Source organism: Xyrauchen texanus, chromosome 31 (assembly GCF_025860055.1).
Source record: "Xyrauchen texanus isolate HMW12.3.18 chromosome 31, RBS_HiC_50CHRs, whole genome shotgun sequence".
NCBI classification, from domain to species: Eukaryota; Metazoa; Chordata; class Actinopteri; order Cypriniformes; family Catostomidae; genus Xyrauchen; species Xyrauchen texanus.
In genome coordinates, this window is record NC_068306.1 from 2,375,669 (window position 1) to 2,394,760 (window position 19,092).

General features: G+C 40.4%; 3 protein-coding genes and 1 pseudogene across 6 annotated transcripts in view; all 4 read right to left on the reverse strand.

The window, feature by feature from the left end:
• The window catches only part of LOC127625013 (zinc finger protein 239-like), a 99,311-nt gene extending 97,201 nt beyond the window's left edge, over positions 1-2,110 (reverse strand). Inside the window, exon 1 of the mRNA XM_052100059.1 lies at positions 2,041-2,110. The gene's annotated coding sequence lies outside the window, so the exon portion shown is untranslated. The remainder of the gene's footprint in view (positions 1-2,040) is intronic.
• LOC127624950 (zinc finger protein 160-like) overlaps positions 1-19,092 on the reverse strand; it is a 229,712-nt gene that overhangs the window by 206,785 nt on the left and 3,835 nt on the right. The window lies entirely within an intron of this gene.
• Positions 1-19,092, reverse strand: part of LOC127625003 (zinc finger and SCAN domain-containing protein 2-like) — a 138,451-nt gene that overhangs the window by 115,602 nt on the left and 3,757 nt on the right. Inside the window, exon 1 of one of the 4 annotated variants that reach the window (XM_052100043.1) lies at positions 1,676-1,704. The exons of the other annotated variants lie outside the window; for them this stretch is intronic. The gene's annotated coding sequence lies outside the window, so the exon portion shown is untranslated. Of the gene's footprint in view, positions 1-1,675; positions 1,705-19,092 lie in introns of those variants that run through there. 4 annotated transcript variants of the gene reach the window in all.
• The window catches only part of LOC127625518 (zinc finger protein 721-like), a 47,673-nt pseudogene that overhangs the window by 24,746 nt on the left and 3,835 nt on the right, over positions 1-19,092 (reverse strand).

A 19,092-nucleotide genomic window follows, 5' to 3' on the forward strand; every position in this document is an offset into this window, starting at 1 on the left:
CATCATCATTATAATGGACTGACATTCATCAAACTCAAAAAGACCGAACAATTAATGATTATACACAAGAACTGCTGTTAAACAAAACCACTTTGTTTTTTTATACGGTACAATTGGTTAGCTACAGAACCACAGAAACTTCCTTAAGTGTGGTGTTATCCAGCAGATGAGCCACAGGATGCTGGAGTCTCGTGATCTTCCCATTTCTTTCATAGAGAAAGGGTTTTTTTACCCTGGGGGAGGTGAATTACGGGTCTGTGTCAATTTCACAAGTCCTGCTTTGTTCTGTAGCAGTTGAAATTAAGCAGATGCACATTCATTGATGTTAAGTCAGACATTTTGGCACCATTCTTCCAGGATTCCAAGTTTTATGACTTCAAGGTAACAGTGTGTGGACTAAAAGCCCAGATACACCATCCCGACATCAAAGAACTAGAGGTGACAAAAGGCTCCGCCGCCGATTCAACATGCTCAATCAGCCAAAAAGCCACCAACGGTGGTCCAACTAGTGCCAACAGACACTGAACTACGGCCCGACATTGGCTTGGTGTGTCCCAGCATTAAAGGCCTTTCTGAAGAATTCTTATAATGGCGCTCTATCAGTACTAATATAGTTGTATGTGTTAAAGGTGCACTCTGGGCTAGTGTTGGGTTAAAAACTGATGCGCAGTATCAAATACACAGAATGTATGATAGATAGTACTAACTGTAGAGAGTACATCAATATGAAGACAAAGCCAAATCTGAAAAAGAGGACATGTCTGGGGAAAACAGGATGCATGGTCTCCCTATGTTATATTATTGTTTTTGTTTGTTTCTTTTTCCATTGACTCACAAATGTCACAGACTAGGCCAGTCTCTGAAAAAAATCCCAAGTCCGAAAGGCTAGAGTCCAAGTCAGAGTAAAAATACATCCGAGTCAGTGACAAGTCAAATTTGACTTGGACTCATCAGAACTAGAGTACCCAAACTCTACTCTAGTGATATCTTTGACCTTATAAATGTTGTTTTAATCTACATGCAGCAAGAGCGCCCTCATGGGTGCGGCCATTTTAGAATCACATGACCAGCTGAAATACTGATATTGGACACTTTCACTCATTGATTAAATTAATCATGGCTGATTGTGAATAGTGAATTTCTACAGTGGCATCTGTAAATGAAAACTATTTATTTTAAATGAAGCAGCATCTACACCACTAGGTGTCACTGTAAGTCCAAGATGACAAACAAAAAGTTACTGAGTGCACCTTTAAGTACCACCTTACCTGCAGATAACCAGGGTTGATTTTAGTTGGGTGAAACATTGTTAAATAAACATGTTGTCTTTGTTTTTAAAATATGAATAAATCACCACTTACTCAAAATATTTAGCAGGTGTGGTAAATTGTCGTTTTGTTGACAGAGATTTTGTCAATTAAGTATGGTATCCAAAACACATATTGACTGACTACAAAAATAATATAATTATGAAAACGTCAACTCGTATAAGTTATCTGAAGATCAGGGAACATGCTGCAATAACCTCTTTTAAGGGACGTTTTTAGGACATTAGCCGACGTTTCTGGAACGTTAGTCAAAGTTTGTCAAGATTGAACTTTACCAACACGTCTTCAAACTGGACTAAAATAGAAACATGAGTTTAGCCACAGACAGACAGAAAGTGGAAATAAACCTGTTCTGAAGTGTTTTAGTTGTTTTGTTCATCTCTTGCATATGACCAGTAATCCCAAAAGTATTTACACAAACTTGAGGAAACCAAAAAGCGTTTGTTTGTGCCCGTCTCTCCAATATATATTATCACCTTCATTGAACTCATTTACAGTCAGTCGCTGGATTTAAAGACTCATTTAAGCAGAATATTCTCACATTTCTGTTTGTTTCTCCTGAAAGTGATTTTTTAAAGCGTCTGTAACAAAACAAAGCGACATGCGTCGATAAAAACATATTTTACACTCATTAAAACGCCAAAGAGAGAAAAACAACATATACAAATAAATATGAATCTCTCAAAAAATGTAAAACACATTGAACACGTACCGAACTGAGCGCTTAAAATGCAGCTGTGTTTGAATTCGTCCCCTATTCACTATATAGTGCACTATTTGGGGTGTCGGAGTTCTTTCTTCTTCTTCTGGTGTTTTCTGTCGGTTTCTAAAACAACTTCCGGTGAATTTCCGACATCTGCTGGACTGCAGGGAATAAAATACCAACATCTGATTATTCAGTCCTGCTGTCTAACTTTAAAATACATTATATATTGTATAATATATAACTAAATATACATCCAATAATTATTTTACTCAATGAATCTTTATAAAGATGCTTTCTAAATGATGTCCATGGACCAGTCACATGTGTACCATCTAATTTCACAAGAAGATCCAAAGTACTTCCATGAACAGAAGACTGTAATTGTTTGATTCGTGTGAAACTGAAGAGAAAGTTAATGTATAAAGGCTACTATGAATACCAGTATGAAATAAAATCCAGGATGCTTTAGGGTATTAGCAAGAAAATAACACATTTTATAACGATATTGAGTTTAATAATGAATGGTTTAACTATCTAAGTAAAAATTAAGATAATCCTCTTAAAAGACTGTCAATTGTATTCTAGTTGTACACTTGTACCCTTAAGTTTGTTCATTTTTACATTAAACAAAGAGGTTAAAATGTTTTTCCAAACCAAAAAGGTGAACGTTGTGCTGCAAACTAATCCACAATCACTTTAAAATGATGAATAAATGTTTAAGAAATACAAAGTTTAACATTACTTTAAAAAACAGGGTTCCCAGTCTGTCGCTCACTTCTGAGATCACTTACTGTTCCACTCATCTCTGAAGAGCATTTGCTTTTGGATCTACAGTGTATATCAGTGGCTTTCTCCTTCTCTGCATGGCAGTGCAGCCTTGCCCCTGGGTGCTTCAACAGCGCTTCTAAAAGAGAGTATTTTATATAAAATTGTTTATTTTATCTAAAAGAGCAATACACAGCTGGCGTTGAACGTCCTTTTCAGGACGCGTCTTTATAAAAATGCCCTTCCGCCCCTGTGTAGTTCCTGGATGCAGTCAATTTCTCTCTGCTCCTGACGGTCACAGACACTGCCTTGTGTGTCTGGGCAGCGATCACATCGAGGCAGAGATTGTGGATGGTTTGTGTTCTCACTGCGAGAACCTAACCATGGAAACTTTGAGGTCATGTCTGTCCTTCTTAAGGTGGAACGGCACTCCAGCAACCCCCTTCATCGCTCCTTCTTCCCACGAGATTGAGGACGACCAAGCTGGCAATGGAGGTGATTTGGGGATGGCAGCGTGCTCGGTTCACCGGGTAGATCCCCACGAACCACCCGCCCCCGGCACACTCGTTGACTTCCGTCCTAGCTTGAGGTGAGAGCGGCTCATCTCACGGCCAGTCTGCTTACTCCCTCGAGCCCCCCGAGCTGGATGATGACTTCTCCGCTGCATCGGAGAGCGTTCTGGCATCTGACGCGGAAGACTCTACTGGATTGCTGCCTTTGGTTCAGCATGGCCAGTCTGAGGCGGATGCCCAGATGGCCGACATGCTTGCCCGGAATGCCGTCAGTGTGGGGCTGGACTGGAACCCTCTGTCCTCCCCACAGCCTTCACGGCTAGACGATTGGTTCCTCGGGTTGACCCAGGGAACAAGACGTTTGCTCCGGAGCTGGTAAGCTGACCACTCCATGGGCCGGTGGAGGGCCGGGAGGAGAATCCTCAGTTAAAATTATTTTCTTTGCCATACCCACATTCTCAATAATAGAGCAATTCCTCTTTCCCTGGGTCACCTGGCCCGCTAATGCCATTCTCACGGCAACCCGGTGCCATACTCCAGCTGTCCCGGTAAACCGAACCTCTCGCATCCGGATCCACAACTGCTGCCTCCCAGCCGGCCGGTTCCGGAGAGAGAGGAAGCAGTAAGGATGTTCACTAGAGGTCTTCATGGGTCTACCCTAACCCAAGGACCTGAGACTCAACCCGGGACCCATACGGGTTTTGATCCACATTTTATACAGTCAGCCGGGTCCAGGTCAGGTCCCATTCTATTGCTGCGGGTCCCGGGTCTGTTTAATGTTTTGTGTAGCCTAATACCCGAGTCCATCTGTGAAGACCTGGCCGTAATCAGACAGCGCTGATGATGATAGTGCTGTGTGTGTGTTGTGACTTGCAACATTGTACAATTAGGATAAGAAAGTGAAGGGCTGAGAAATAAGGTGAAAAAAGAAGTTGAGCCACAATGAGCTGAGTAATGGCAGAGCAGAGTTAAGACACGATAGCATATTAGCAATGCTAACTTTATCAGCCATGGCAATAAACAAGCAATTGTTATTATTTTATAACAATTATATTGTTATAATTGTTAAACTATTATTATAGTTCAAAAGGGCAAGCAGTTGAAGTTATCTAATGCGAGATACAAAAAAACCTGCAAAACTGATTCTAAACAAGTCGCGTTTGTCATCCGTCACCGTGACAGCAAGTGGACTTTTGAAGCTGAAATAATGAGTGGATTAGCTATGCTGTTATAATCAGCAAGAGAGGAATCACAAAAAAACAGGATGTATTTTACCAATTTTCAAGGAGGATGGATTATATGTGTCACGGCCAGGCACAGGGGAGAAGGCTACTAACGTTACATTAGGTAAGACACAAAGTTTGGTTTTCAAACACAAAATTCCACAAAAAGAACATCATACCTACGGTCAAGCATGGTGGTGGTAGTGTGATGTGTGGGGATGCTTTGCTGTCTGCTCTCTACCAGAAAATCCTTAAGGAGAATATCTGGTCATCAGTCCATGAGTTTAAGCTCAAGCGCATCTGGATTATGCAGCAAGACAATGATCCAAAGCATAGGACTTAGTCCACCACTGAATAGCTCAAAATAAGCAAAAATAAAGTTTTGGAGTGACCTAGCCAATGTCCTGACTTGAACCCAATTGAGATGCTGTGGTAGCACCTTAAATGGGCCATTCATGCTCAAAAACCCTCCAATGTGGCCGAACTAAAGCAGTTCCATAAAGAAGAGTGGACCAAACTTCCACACAACATTCTGAAAGACTGATCTCCAGTTATAATGACCAACATCCACTTCGGACACTTGGATAACTTAAGAAACATCTCGATGGATGTACTGTTAAATTGTCTTCTACAGCGAAGAACTTGGGTGTTATATTTGATACCAATCTGTCTACAAATTTCCCATGTTTGTAGAACAGCATTCTTCCACCTCAGAAATATTGCTAGGTTGCCCGTCTGTTGCTCACTTCGACGTTGTGTCAAGTGAAGTGACACTAGGGGTCTTTCTTGAAGGCCTCGTTTCCCTCTGAACTTGAGAAAAGGCCAATGAGAAATTGGTGGACAGAATTTGTATGACCCTCCCCCGGACATATGGGTATAAAGCAAGGAGGGCATGCGTCTGTTCATTCAGGTTTTTCTTCGGAGCCGAGCGGTTGTGCAATCAGCTGAAGATAGTACTACGACTGCTCCATTCAGCTCTGCAGAGCATATTGTTCTTGGATTTACGGCACATTTCAGTGGCCTTCTCTCTTCACTGCACACCACAGCCTTGCTCCTGGGTGCTTCGACAGCGCTCTCCAAAAGAGTATAATTTTCACTCACAAAAGAGTTTAATTTCTCTAAAAGAGTATACACAGCTGGCATTGAACGTCCTTTTCATGATGCGTCTTGAAGATGCCACCACTATGTAGTTCTTGGATGTGGTCGATATCTCTCCGCCTCTGACGGTCATAGACGCTGCCTCGTGTGTGTGGGCCGCGATAACACTGAGAACCTTACCATGGCCACGTTGCTGTTGCGGCTTTCCTTCCTTAAAGGAAACGCCACTCCAGCCGCCCCCTGCGTCGCTCCTTCTTCCCACGGGATTGATGACGGCCCCTCAGGAACCCAGCTGGCAATGGAGGCGATTTGGGGATGGCAGCGGGCTCTGTTTCACCGGGTAAATCCCCGCGGACCACCCGGTGTGGTCGGCTCGCCTCACGCCAGCCTGGTTTCTCCCTCGCGTCCCGAGTTGGATGATGACTTTACCGCTGCATTGGGGAGCGTGACTCACACAAATGTCATATCAAAAACATGAAACCCCAAAAAGTAAATCATTTGTGGAGCATCCTTTATCCTTAATAACAGAAAATAAATGTTTCAGGTGAGTGTTCTCAGGCTTCAGACACCTCTCAATTAGAATTTGTACACATTTCTCATGAGCAAAAGCTTCCAGCTCATTGACATTTTTTGGTTTCTGTGCTGCCTCTGCTTCACTGAAATACCAACAACGTTGGCAATGGGATTTTAATGATGGACTGAAAGGGCCATTCAAGAACATTCCACGGTCTATCTCTGAACCAGATTTTAACAACTTGGATGTTTCCTTGGTGTTATTGACTTGCTGTAAAGTCCAGTGTTCACCAAGCTTCAATTTACACACTGAAGGCAACACATTTTTGACAAAATGGCCTGATACCTGAAAGAATCCATGGTGTCAGTCACATAGTCAGGATAGCTGTTTCCCCCATAACAGGACTGACCCACCTCCATGCTTGACTGTGGGATGGTGTCGTTCTTGTCATCTTTCTCCAGATGTACTGCTGACCCATGGGTCTAAAACTCATTTTCAGTTTAGTGTCATATGTTTAAAAAACCTTCTTCCAGTTCTTTCGCAATTACTTCTTGAATATTCAAGTCAGTGGGGATTTCTTTAAGACTGCAAGGGAAGCTCAGCTTCCCCTATAATGTCAAAAAAATAATGGTCAAATATGTACTATTGTGTAAACAATTTATTGACTAAAAATGCGTTAGAACACGTTCATCTCGAAGACGAGTTCGTTCAGAATCAGCTACATTACATATAGCAGGTCGGCTGACTCGATTTACTTCTCATACATTCCCGTAAGCGTCAGTGCATTTCCCTGTTGAAGCCGAGCGTCCATTGACTTCAATGGGGCTGCTCTGAACAGTTTTTTCAGTGCTCGAAAATAGACGGTCATTGGATAAATGCTGCGATTATGTCCCGCCCACGGACGCTCAGCGTCTCTGGGGTGAATGAGGAGTGGGCTGGCCCGGACTCCGGGCTTCCGCGTGATGATTGGAGGATCTGTCGAAAGACTGCATCTCCTTTTGATTGACAGCGAATCTGTACTATAAGAAGTCACTGAAGCTATTTCGCGCTCAGTCCCATCGCGGATTTCTCAAGTGTAGTCGAAAGACAAACTGCTGCAACCTATTTCTTTATATTTGGTTGGCGAAATTGCTAGTCAATTTGCATAATACATTTCACACAATTATACACCACATTCCTTGTTTCAGTTTTACCAAGTTTAATATATTTTGTTTTAGAGCGTTCATTCGTTCGTTCATTAATTCATACAGTAGGCTAGGCTAGCGTCGTACGGGTGAAACTGCGCACGATGGCAGACGGTGCTAATATTGTCGACCTGATTTTGGCGAAGCCATTAGAAAGTCTTCCTTACGAGGAAAAAATTAGAATTAAACAGCAGGGCAGATCAACACCTAAGATTGATTTAGTGCAAAAAATAGGGAAAAATAACAGGTCTTTTCAGCTCTCCTGGTATGACAAAGTTAGCTGGCTGACTGGAAGTGCTGTGACAAATAAAATGTACTGCTGGCCATGCCTCTTGATGAAACCATCTCACGGATGTGTTGTTTGGTCAAAAGTGGGGTTTGGAGATCTGTCTAACTTTGACAGGGCATATAAAAGACATGAAAAGAGCAATGAACATGTGAGTGCATGTGCAAGATTAAGTTGGATGGGCAGGATCAGGGTTGAGCATGCAATCAATGAAGGTGCTCGCATTCAAGTGACTAAACATAATGAAACAGTCAAACAAGTAGGGCAGAATTTACTTTTAAATAAGTTTATAATGTAGGCCGAAAATGAGCTTCCCCTCTTTGAAAGACCAGCAGCCGCCACTGATTCAAGTCAACATTTCCCTTGGTGAAGTTTTGCTTTCTTCCAAACCCCAAGAAGGTTGCTGTTGTACCATATTTTAAGAAGAAATAGAAATAAACCTCGAGTAAATTGTCAGCTTTACGCTAAGCTAAAATGTTATTTCTAGCCATTTTACATGCGCACGTTACCAGACAGGATCATATTTATTTAGTTAGATCATAATTTCTGTTTTTATAGTAAGATCTTTGATATTAGGGCAAGATTCGTATTCTTAATGATAATTTTTGTATTGTTTTCCTGTAAAAATATCTAAAAATCCTTAATCTCCTAAATGCCAAATATAAATATTTTCATTTAGAGCATTTATTTGCAGAAAATGACAATGGGTCAAAATAACACAAAAGATGTTTTCAGACCTCCAATAATGCAAAGAAAGTTCACATTCATTTTTAAACAACACAATACTAATGTTTTGACTTAGAAAGAGTTCATAAATCAATATTTGCTGGAATAATCCTGATCTTCAATCAGTCTTGGCATGCTCTCTACCAGTCTTTCACATTGACTTTATGCCACTCTTGGCACAAACAATTAAAATTTGTTTTATTTTTCATATATAAAAGAGAGAATGCAACAAATCAGAAAAATCTACAACAGGATTCATTATTATCACACTGAAATGTCATGACACAACTGGCTGTCAAACACATATTGAGCTACACATAACACATAAGATAAAAATAAGCTACACATAATTATTTTCTCAGGTACTTAATGAGTCTAAATTGATGCACAACTAAATAATAATTTCAGTAAATCACCCAAATGACAATATCCATATCACACTGTTCATGTGTTAAACTTGCTATAGTTTACTTCCACATTGTTTCTTCATCCAATAACAATGTCAGATGTAAATCAGGTCAGAAATAGCATGTATAATATGAATCTGTACACACATGTGGGATACTGATGATTCACCATTGTTGCACATAAAATCAACGTAATACAGTATTTATCTGTATGAATATAACACTCATTCCTCTTGTCATAAAGAAATAAATATCCTGTGATAGGAAACTTTTATAGATATGAAATAAAGAAAATGTAAGTTATGGATCACACTTACTTTTTAAGCAATTATATGTATTTATAGTTTTATTTAGGCATTGTGTGAATAGTCAGTATTCAGTGATGTTAACTTTCATGTCACGTTAGCGCTGCATTCGTTGCACTGCAGGATGGTCTCATCTTAAGACACGGCTGCACATGCAATAGTTTGGTTAGGAGGCACATATGCTAGTATGTATTTTCAGGTGTGTTTTTAGGTATTGCAGCCGAACAAATGTTTTCCCACACTTATCTTCAAATGGTCTTTCTCCAAAGAGACAGCAAAGGTGATTCTTGAGATTGTATGAATATGCAAAACTCTTTCAACACTGATGGCACGTGTAAGGCTTCTCTCCAGTATGAACTCTCATGTGTGTATTAAGATTGCTTTTACTTGTAAAACTCTTTCCACACTGATGGCATGCGCAAGGCCTCTCTCCAGTATGAACTCTCATGTGTATATTAAGTTGGCTTTTACATGTGAAACTCTTTCCACACTGAGAGCAGGTGAAAGGCTTCTCTCCGCTATGAACTCTCATGTGTGTATTAAGATTGCTTTTACGTGTGAAACTCTTTCCACACTGATGGCATGTGCAAGGTCTCTCTCCAGTATGAACTCTCATGTGTGCATTAAGATGACTTTTCCATGTGAAACTCTTTCCACACTGATGGCATGTGTAAGGCTTCTCTCCAGTATGAACTCTCTTGTGCATATTAAGATAGCATTTACGTGTGAAACTCTTTCCACACTGAGAGCATGTGTAAAGCTTCTCTCCAGTATGAACTCTCATGTGTGTATTAAGATGGCATTTAAATTTGAAACTCTTTCCACACTGATGGCACGTGTAAGGTCTCTCTCCAGTATGAAACATCATGTGTGTGCTAAGATTGCTTTTACATGAGAAACTCTTTCCACACTGATGGCATGTGTAAGATTTTTTGGCTGCTCTTCTAAGATTTTGAGAGAAATAATTTTTATTCTTTGGTAATTTTTCTCCAGTTATGAAATCAAGCTGTTCGTCCTCCACTTCATTCAGTTCTTCACGTTCCTCTTTCACTTCCATCAGCTCTACAATGAACACAGTAAATCGATGACAAAATCAAATTAAACCCCAAGATAAATGGTGAATCAAACCTCGACAATTTTGTTTATTTTTACTCTGCAAAGGGTAAACAATTATAACATCAATTCTCATTAATAACTTAATTTTATGATTATAGTCATTTATAGAAGTTGATAGAGATGTAAAAATACAAAATCTGACAAACAAATGTATTATCATTACTATATTATTACAGAATGTGATACAGATACAGTCTCATTACTCAAGCCTTCACATGACAGAGGTGGAGCATGTGAGATTGAAGAGAAAAAAAGTGCACTATGAAATTAAGAAAAATGGTTGGACGGATGCTGATGAGTTCTGCTTTCTGTGTCATTATTCATTACTGTTTGAGCAGAACTGACCAAAATATTGCTTGTATTTCTCCATAAAATGTGTTATTTTTGCACAGTTAATGTTTTTAACAGTTGATTAACCGCAGATTCACAAACTGTTAATTGTTTTTCCATTGGGATGCAGGAATAAAGGCTATATTTTGTCCTCAAACACGGCTCAAAATAGCACCAAATCATGTGTACAGTGATCAATGAGCTGAAACAGCACAAAACGCAAATCTTCAAATGATAAAACTGTACATTAAAGTCAAACAAAAATAATCAAACTGTCATCGCATTTGTCAAGTCCATATTTATTTGTATTGTGCTTGTCACAACAAGCATGTTTCAAAGCAGCTGTACATGAAATTATGCTATAACAGAAAATGAATTATAGTTCTTTATGTTTAGAACTATTAGTGGTTATACTTAGCAAACCAAGAGTTGTGGGTCAATGATGATTAAACAAAATGATTTTGTATTAACTATTAGTTGTAGTATTAAAGTCCTTGAAGACTTCCTGAATTAACTGAGGAAATACACAATGCATTGTCCCTTGATTTTGGTTGATGAAGACTTTTGTTAGTGGTTAATTCAGTTTCTATGTAGTTTAAGAGAGTTGTCCCTCCTTTTCAAAGTTGATATATGTATCATTCAGTGAGGAGTGTCACAGTCTGTCTGGAAGCTTATGGCAGGTCATTTTGGTGAACTCCATCTGGAGACCATGATTCAGACAGTGGCTCATGAGGAATCCCATTTCTTTGAATTTGCATCAATTCATCCACTGTGAAGTCTGTCTTAGTAGACTGAAGTCTGTAGTCTAGTCTAGACTTGAACAGAGAGTGTGTCTGAGTTCTGAACACTGTTAGGAAGATTATTAGATAGTTTAGGAGCCAAATATGAAAATAGTCTCCCTCGTTTTGTGGATTTTTATATTCTCTGTGTTGTTAACACACCAGAGTTTTGCAATAGAATATAGCATGATAGAAGGTCACTTAAGTACTTTGGTGCTAGACCATTAAAAAGCATTGCAAGTAGCAATTTTAATATTAATATGAAACTTAACAGGTAGCCATTGTAACGCTGATAAATGGGGCTGATATCATCATATTTCTTGGATCTAGTAAGCACTCTCACTGCTGCATTTTGAACCAACTGGGTTTTGAAGAAATATAAAGATGGTTATAGTCGGCATCATTATAACGGTTCCTGATAATGTCTCCCAGGGGGAGCATATATAAAGAGAAAAGCAGAGGCCCTAAAACTGATCCCTGTGGCACTCCATGCTTAACTTTAATTTGATCTGACAGTTCCTCATTTACACAGACAAAGTGGTAGTGGTCAGAAAGATATTATAAATATTTAAAAAAAAATTATAGCTATAATCACCTTAAGACAACACAATATCTGATTACATTGTTCCACAAGACAGACTCGAGCTGCATGCTGTTAGCCAGAGGGGAACTGGCCCCAGAGTGAGCCTGGTTTCTCCCAACTCACAATTGAACTGAATCAAACTACACAAAAACTTTGTAGACATTACAGTTTAATTTTCTGTTAATGCATGATTTTCTATAAAACTGCTTTGAAACAATGCATGTTGTGAAGCAGTATAAAAATTCAAATGACTTGACCGCCTCTGAACAATCTTGACATCTTTTCTTTTGTCTGTTCTTAAAAATATAATAAAAAGTGCATTTCTTTAAGCACATGTCTTCGTGACTAACAGCTTCGCTTGTCATGTGTCACTCCGAGACGTCTTACAGGTGGACCACCTGTTGCGGGTAGATGAGCAAAATTACCTGTGCTTGAAATACATTTGGTTGAGGAAAAATTTTAATAATTGGGAAGACAACATTTTGTAGTATTTTCAACATAAATTGGAGATTTGAATTTGATCTATAATTAGCCAATTCTCCTGGATCAAGCCTGTGGTTTTTTGACAAGCGGTTCGATAACTGCCAGTTTAAAGGATAATAAGTTAATAATATCAAGGAGAGCTTCTGAGATGACAAGAAACACCTCTTTTTAGGAATTTAGTCGGTATGGGGTCTAACATACTTTGTTGATTTTTATGTTTTTATCATTTTTGTTAGGCTCTTCCTGACATATGACAGCGAACAATTGCTTGTAGGAAAACAATTTAGTCTTCTGGGGGGCTGTGGCAGATGGATATGTAATTCCAATTTTGTTTCTGATGATTTAGATTTTATCAGTACAGAATTTCATAAAGTCATTACTACTATGCTGTGATGGAATATCTGGTTCAATAGAAGTTTAATTCCAAACCAATTTTGCCACAGTACTGGATAAACACCTCAGATTGTTGTGGTTATTTTCTATGAGTTTGCTCAAATAAAAAGTTCTATCCACAGCAACCACTAGATCTGACAGAAAATCAGCAAATCAGCAGTCTGTTAGTGGTGAGACCCATGGCGGAGAATACCCCGCTCAGATTTCCCAGGATTACAAAAATAGCGCTATCTTATAACTAGAGAGGCCACAGGAAGTGCATCTGATTAGCTTTCCACCAGTCAAGAGGATTAGTATCCAAAGAGGAGGGATTGTCTCTCATATTTGTCCAGCTCCACTTCTGGGTCATTAGCTATAAGTGTGCTGTAGTCATCTCCCAGGGGCAACATCATGGCATTGCCCCAGTGGCTTACTACGAATCCAGCAAGGGCAACAGACACCGCTGTTTCATCTCCCCCCATAGCACCAGCGGTCTCAACTCCCCACTGTAGCAACAGGCACAACTTCATCATCATCATCATCACCACCACCACAGTGTCCATTTCCAAAGCAGCACAGATTTTCACAAGTTTTACTATTGTGGCTCCGCTCTCTGCTGGAGCAAAAAAACAGATGTTTATGGCAAGGGTCCAGGACAGAGGCAATCAGTGCTGGTTTGGCCACTAACTTCTGTGTCAACCTGTGGTGAACAATATATCCTAATTAATGTCCCTATTAATTATTAACAGAACAAGCTAATATGTCATTGATAGTAATAGGCTAACATAATACATACTAGGGATAATAATACCTATGCTAGGGCTAATAATATTATTATTATTATTATTATTATTATTATCTGAATAGTTCCAAGGCTATTTTGTAAATACAGTTTGGCATATAACCCTGAATGGCCTACCCCCCATGCAGCCACTCAAGGACTGCCGAACCTTCGCCTTGAACTCTGTCTCTCTTCTGTCGTCATTCTCGGCTCTCATCAGATGTGGGTTTAGGAGGCTGATGGGGTTATTGTTCGAAATTGACATCCTTTTCTGTGGACCGGATGGTGGTTGCATATTTTAAAGTCTCCAACACAAGCACAATCTCCTCCATTAACTGCCAGTATTAGTCTTGGATCTCGAGCATTCTGGCTTTTTGCAGCCTTGTTACAGTTTGGTCGGACAGAACAGCTGTAACTGCCCACCATTGTTCAAGAAGTCTTCCGAACATGTCGCACATGGAGTTCTATCTAATTTTGCATAATTGGATGAGCTGGCGTTTTGAAAGTTTAATTAGTTCTTGTTTGGCCTCCAGTGACTTGCAAGAAGTGGTGCATTAAATTCATCATTTACCACCAGCTGCAGGAGCAGCAAAATAGTCCACTGAGTCCCAGTTCACCCATCTGGGAGAGCTAGCAGCCACGATGTTGCATGCATTGTCGTGGACACACGCAAAAGCTTTCCCAGTAAGTCCCCAAGTCTCCACCGCATCAATTAGTTTAACTGTGAGGTTGTCCGTGCGTCTACCTGGCATACTCTGGGTTAGTAGGATGGGTGATTTAACCTGCCAATCCTCATCGATAAAGTGGAATGTAATTGTCACGTAGCCCTCCATTGTGAGCGCCATCCAGCAGTTGGTTGTTAGAGCCACGAACTTGGTGCTAGCAAGTTGCATTTTAAGCTCCTTTTTCTCTGCAAAACAGGCTTCAATCTGACAGGTAATAGCCAGACTTGATGGGATTTGGTAATTAGGCTCAACATAATCCAATAGCTCCTGAAAACCCTCACCACAGACCACACTGATGGGCAAAATGTCTTTAACCACCATTGAACAGATTCTCAGAGTTATTTCCTCACACTAACATGGAGCAATGTTTGTTGTCCTTCATCACCTGATGTTTGGGATGTTTGCAAGTGGTATTTCAATCCGGCATTGCATATCTTCCAAATAACCTCGTCGTCCTTTCGGTCGAGATGGTCCAACAGTATTTTGCTCACTCAGCAAAATATGGCTGTAGGCAGTGGTGGCATGTGTATTTAAAGTCTAGTTCTTCAGTGTGATTCATGCTATTAAGAAAACACAGTTTCACAATGAATAAGACACCCTATGCCTTTGGTCATCATACAATGTCGTAGCTGAATAATACTACAATTGACAAACTTGAAATGACACTTACTGCTCAAGCAAGCCTAATTTTAACTGCAGCAGGACTGTTTTGTGAAATGAACGTCTCCCTAAAAGGCATCATAATTTTTCATATGAAATCTACCAAGGAGGTCTATAATATCTGGAAAAATGTATCTAATAATATTTGCTATTTAAATGTTGCTTGCAATAAATTGTTTCGTCAGGGTACACTGTTATGCTGCATTCCATTCAAGTTGGATGAGAGATATTCCTCTGACCATAAATGCATTCCATTCCCCGATACTCGGAAGATGACGTTTAAGGAAACAAAACTGCAATGCTCCCATTAGCAGAGCAGGGGTTTGACTCTCTCCAAGCTGACATGACAGCATTGCGCAGTTCCTGCAGATATGTCAGCTGCACTTTCATGCTGTGAATGTCACATTCCACCACATCCTAAGGGTGCTCTATTGGATTTAGATCTGATGACTGAAGAGACAATTGGTCTGAACTCGTCCGGTTCCTGGAACCAGACTGAGATGACGTGTGCTTTGTTGTGGTATGGCACGTTAGCCTGCCGAAAGCAGCCATTAGACGATAGTAGGCTGTGGTCATAAAAGGATGCACATGGTCAGCAAAAACACTCTAGGCCGTCTCCTACATAAAGTCAATGGAGCTCTTATGTTGGTCACTTTCTTCATCTGCAGAGTTCTTCTATAGGTTCCTTGTATAGGTAGGTGGCGGACTTTAAAGGACACCAAGTTGGTATTAAGGTGCCTAATGTTTGCCAAACACATGGATTCATGTCGTTTACGCCAAATTCTGACCCTATCATCTGCATGTCGCTGCAGAAATCAAGATTCATCAGAACAGGCAATGTTTTTCCAATTGTCTACAGTCCAGTTTGGGTGGACCGGTGCCAACTGCAGCCTCAGTGTTTTGATCATAGCTGACAGTAGTGGTACCCAGAAGTGTCTTGTGCTGCTGTAGCCCATCTGCCTCAATGTTCGACATGTTTTAAGTTAAGAAATGCTTTTCTGAATGGTAATATTGTAATGTGTGGTTATTTGGGTTACTATCATCTTTATGTCAGCTTGGAACAGTCTGGATATTCTTCTCTGACCTCTGTCATTAACAAGATATTTTCACCCACAGAACTGCCACTTGCCTCCCCCCTTCTATAACAACTCTAGAGACTGCCCTGTCATGCCCTTATTTGCCCCAATTACAGTGCATCCGGAAGGTATTCACAGCGCTTCACTTTTTCCAAATTTTGTGTTACAGCCTTATTCCAAAATTGATTAAATTAATTTTTTAATGTTTTTCTCAAAATTCTACAAACAATACCCAATAATGACAAGGTGAAAGAAGTTTGTTTGAAATCTTTGCAAATGCATAAAAAAAAAAAAACACATGTACGTAAGTATTCACATCCTTTGCCATGACACTCAAAATTGAGCTCACGTGCTTCCCGTTTCCACTGATCATCCTTGAGATGTTTCTACAACTTGATTGGAGTCCACCTGTGGTAAATTCAGTTGACTGGACATGATTTGGAAAGGCACACACCTGTCTATATAAGGTCCCACAGTTAACAGTGCATGTCAGAGTGCAAACCAAGACATGAAGTCCAAGGAATTGTCTGTAGACCTCCGAGACAGGATTGTATCGAGGCACAGATCTGGGGAAGGGTACAGAAACATTTCTGCAGCATTGAAGGTCCCAATGAGCACAGTGGCCTCCATCATCTGTAAATGGAAGTTTGGAACCACCAGTACTCTGAGCGATTAGGGGAGAAGGGTCTTAGTCAGGGAGGTGACCAAGAACCCAATGGTCACTCTGACAGAGCTCCAGCATTTCTCTGTGGAGAGAGGAGAACCTTCCAGAAGAACAACCATCTCTGCATCACTCCACCAATCAGGCCTGTATGGTAGAGTGGCCAGACTGAAGCCACTCCTCAGTAAAAGGCACATGACAGCCTGTCTGGAGTTCTCCAAAAGGCACCTGAAGGCCTCTCAGACCATGAAGAATAAAAGATTGAACTCCTTGTCCTGAATGGCAAGCGTCATGTCTGCAGGAAACCAGGCACCACTCATCACCTGGCCAATACCATCCCTACAGTGAAGCATGGTGGTGGCAGCATCATGCTGTGGGGATGTTTTTCAGTGGCAGGAACTGGGAGAATAGTCAGGATCGAGGAAAAGATGAATGCAGCAATGTCCAGAGACATCCTTGATGAAAACCTGCACCAGAGTGCTCTGGACCTCAGACTGGGGTGAAGGTTCATCTTCCAACAGGGCAACAACCTTAAGCACACAGCCAAGATAACAAAGGAGTGGCTATGGGACAACTCTGTGAATGTCCTTGAGTGGCCCAGCCAGAGCCCAGACTTGAACCCGATTGAACATCTCTGGAGAGATCTGAAAATGGCTGTGCACTGACGCTCCCCATCCAACCTGATGGAGCTTGAGAGGTCCTGCAAAGAAGAATGGGAGAAACTGCCCAAAAAAGGTGTGCCAAGCTTGTAGCATCATACACAAAAAGACTTAAGGCTGTAATTGGTGCCAAAGGTGCTTCAACAAAGTATTACGCAAAGGCTGTGAACACTTACAAACATGTGAAACATTTTTATTTTTAATACATTTTCAAATATTTCAAACAAACTCCTTTCACATTGTCATTATGGGGTATTGTTTGTAGAATTTTGAGGAAAATAATGAATTTAATCAATTTTGGAATAAGGCTGTAACATAACAAAATGTGGAAAAAGTGAAGCACTGTGAATACTGTATATAAACTTGACTAGCAACACTGCATGCATGAGCCCACATGAATTTCGTGTGACTAAAATATATGTGTTATTAGCCACTAGCTAGTAAATATTCAGATTTTACTCACCAGAGACTGAATTGTGAGGTGGCAAAGAAGAACTTAGACTGCAACCCTTTTACTTAAAGAGCAACATGCAGGTTGGACACCCCTATATAGCATAGTGTATGTTGATGATAAAACAACAAGATTTTCTGAACTGGAGTAATATATATTTAGCCATTAACGATATTTTGAGATAAATTGTGATAAAATAACTTCAGCGTCTATAAAGCACTAACCGGAAGTGACGATGGTCGAGGGAGTCTGGTCAAGATCAAGCTCAGGTTACAATGGATGCGAATGAAGAAACAGAGTTCTCCGGTGTGGATGAACACGCCTATGATGGCCCACAGGCCTATAATTATGAGCCTCCTAGGCGAAATAAAAGCCAGGGGGAGATAAGGGGGATACAAAATCAGATGGGAGGGCGGCGGGAGAACAGTTTGAATTGAAATGCGGGGGAAACGGGAGAGTTGGGCTAGCTTCCTGCCAATAGCTATAGCATTGTGCAAACTACTAAATTCATTTCAGAAGGCAGACAATTACGTTACGACAACCTGTCCTAAAGCTCAGTCTCTCTCCCTCTCTCTGTATTATTATACTAAATAAATATTAAATATTTAATATTATAAAAAAAATATTATATAAAAATATTATACTATTATTAATACGAAATTACACAAAGAGTTAAAATAATTAAAAGTAAGACTTACTCTGCTAAGTCCTCGTTTTCGTTGCACAGAATGTCTGCTAACGTTAGCACTTGGTCCTCCAGTCCCGCCCGCGCCAAAATCCGGTGTAAACTTTCACGGTGGATTTGATTCCATCGAGTGCACCGAGGGAACAGCATCAGTAATCAGCCTCACGTGGTCCTTACTCCGAAATCCCATCCGAGACTCCAACAAATCTCCAGGTCGATAATTCTCCGGAGTGAAATGTGCGCCACAAACGACCGAGTGTATGGTAACAGACGCGGCAGTGAAGTCTGCTCTCTTCACCTGCACAAAACGCACCCAAGACCGAAAAGCCTTGTTTTTCCTAGAAGGAAAATGATGGACACGATGTCCTGACAGGCTGGACTTTGTGCAACCAGCACAAACACAATAATTTACCATTATGGCTTCTCTAAAACTCGATCTAAAACTTTCTGTCTCTCACTACTGCTCTAATTACATCAACACCCAACAATGAGAGAGCTGACCACGAGCTCTTTTATTTGCCTCGCCCTACAACATATGAAGCGTTGCTATAGCGGGAAAGGCGTATTTCAGAGCCTAGCACATTTTCATCAAAATCTCTACATCAAATGAAATTTCATTAGTAATTTCTACATATGTGTTTTTAAAAGACCTCTGCAGACAATATAAAGTATTAATT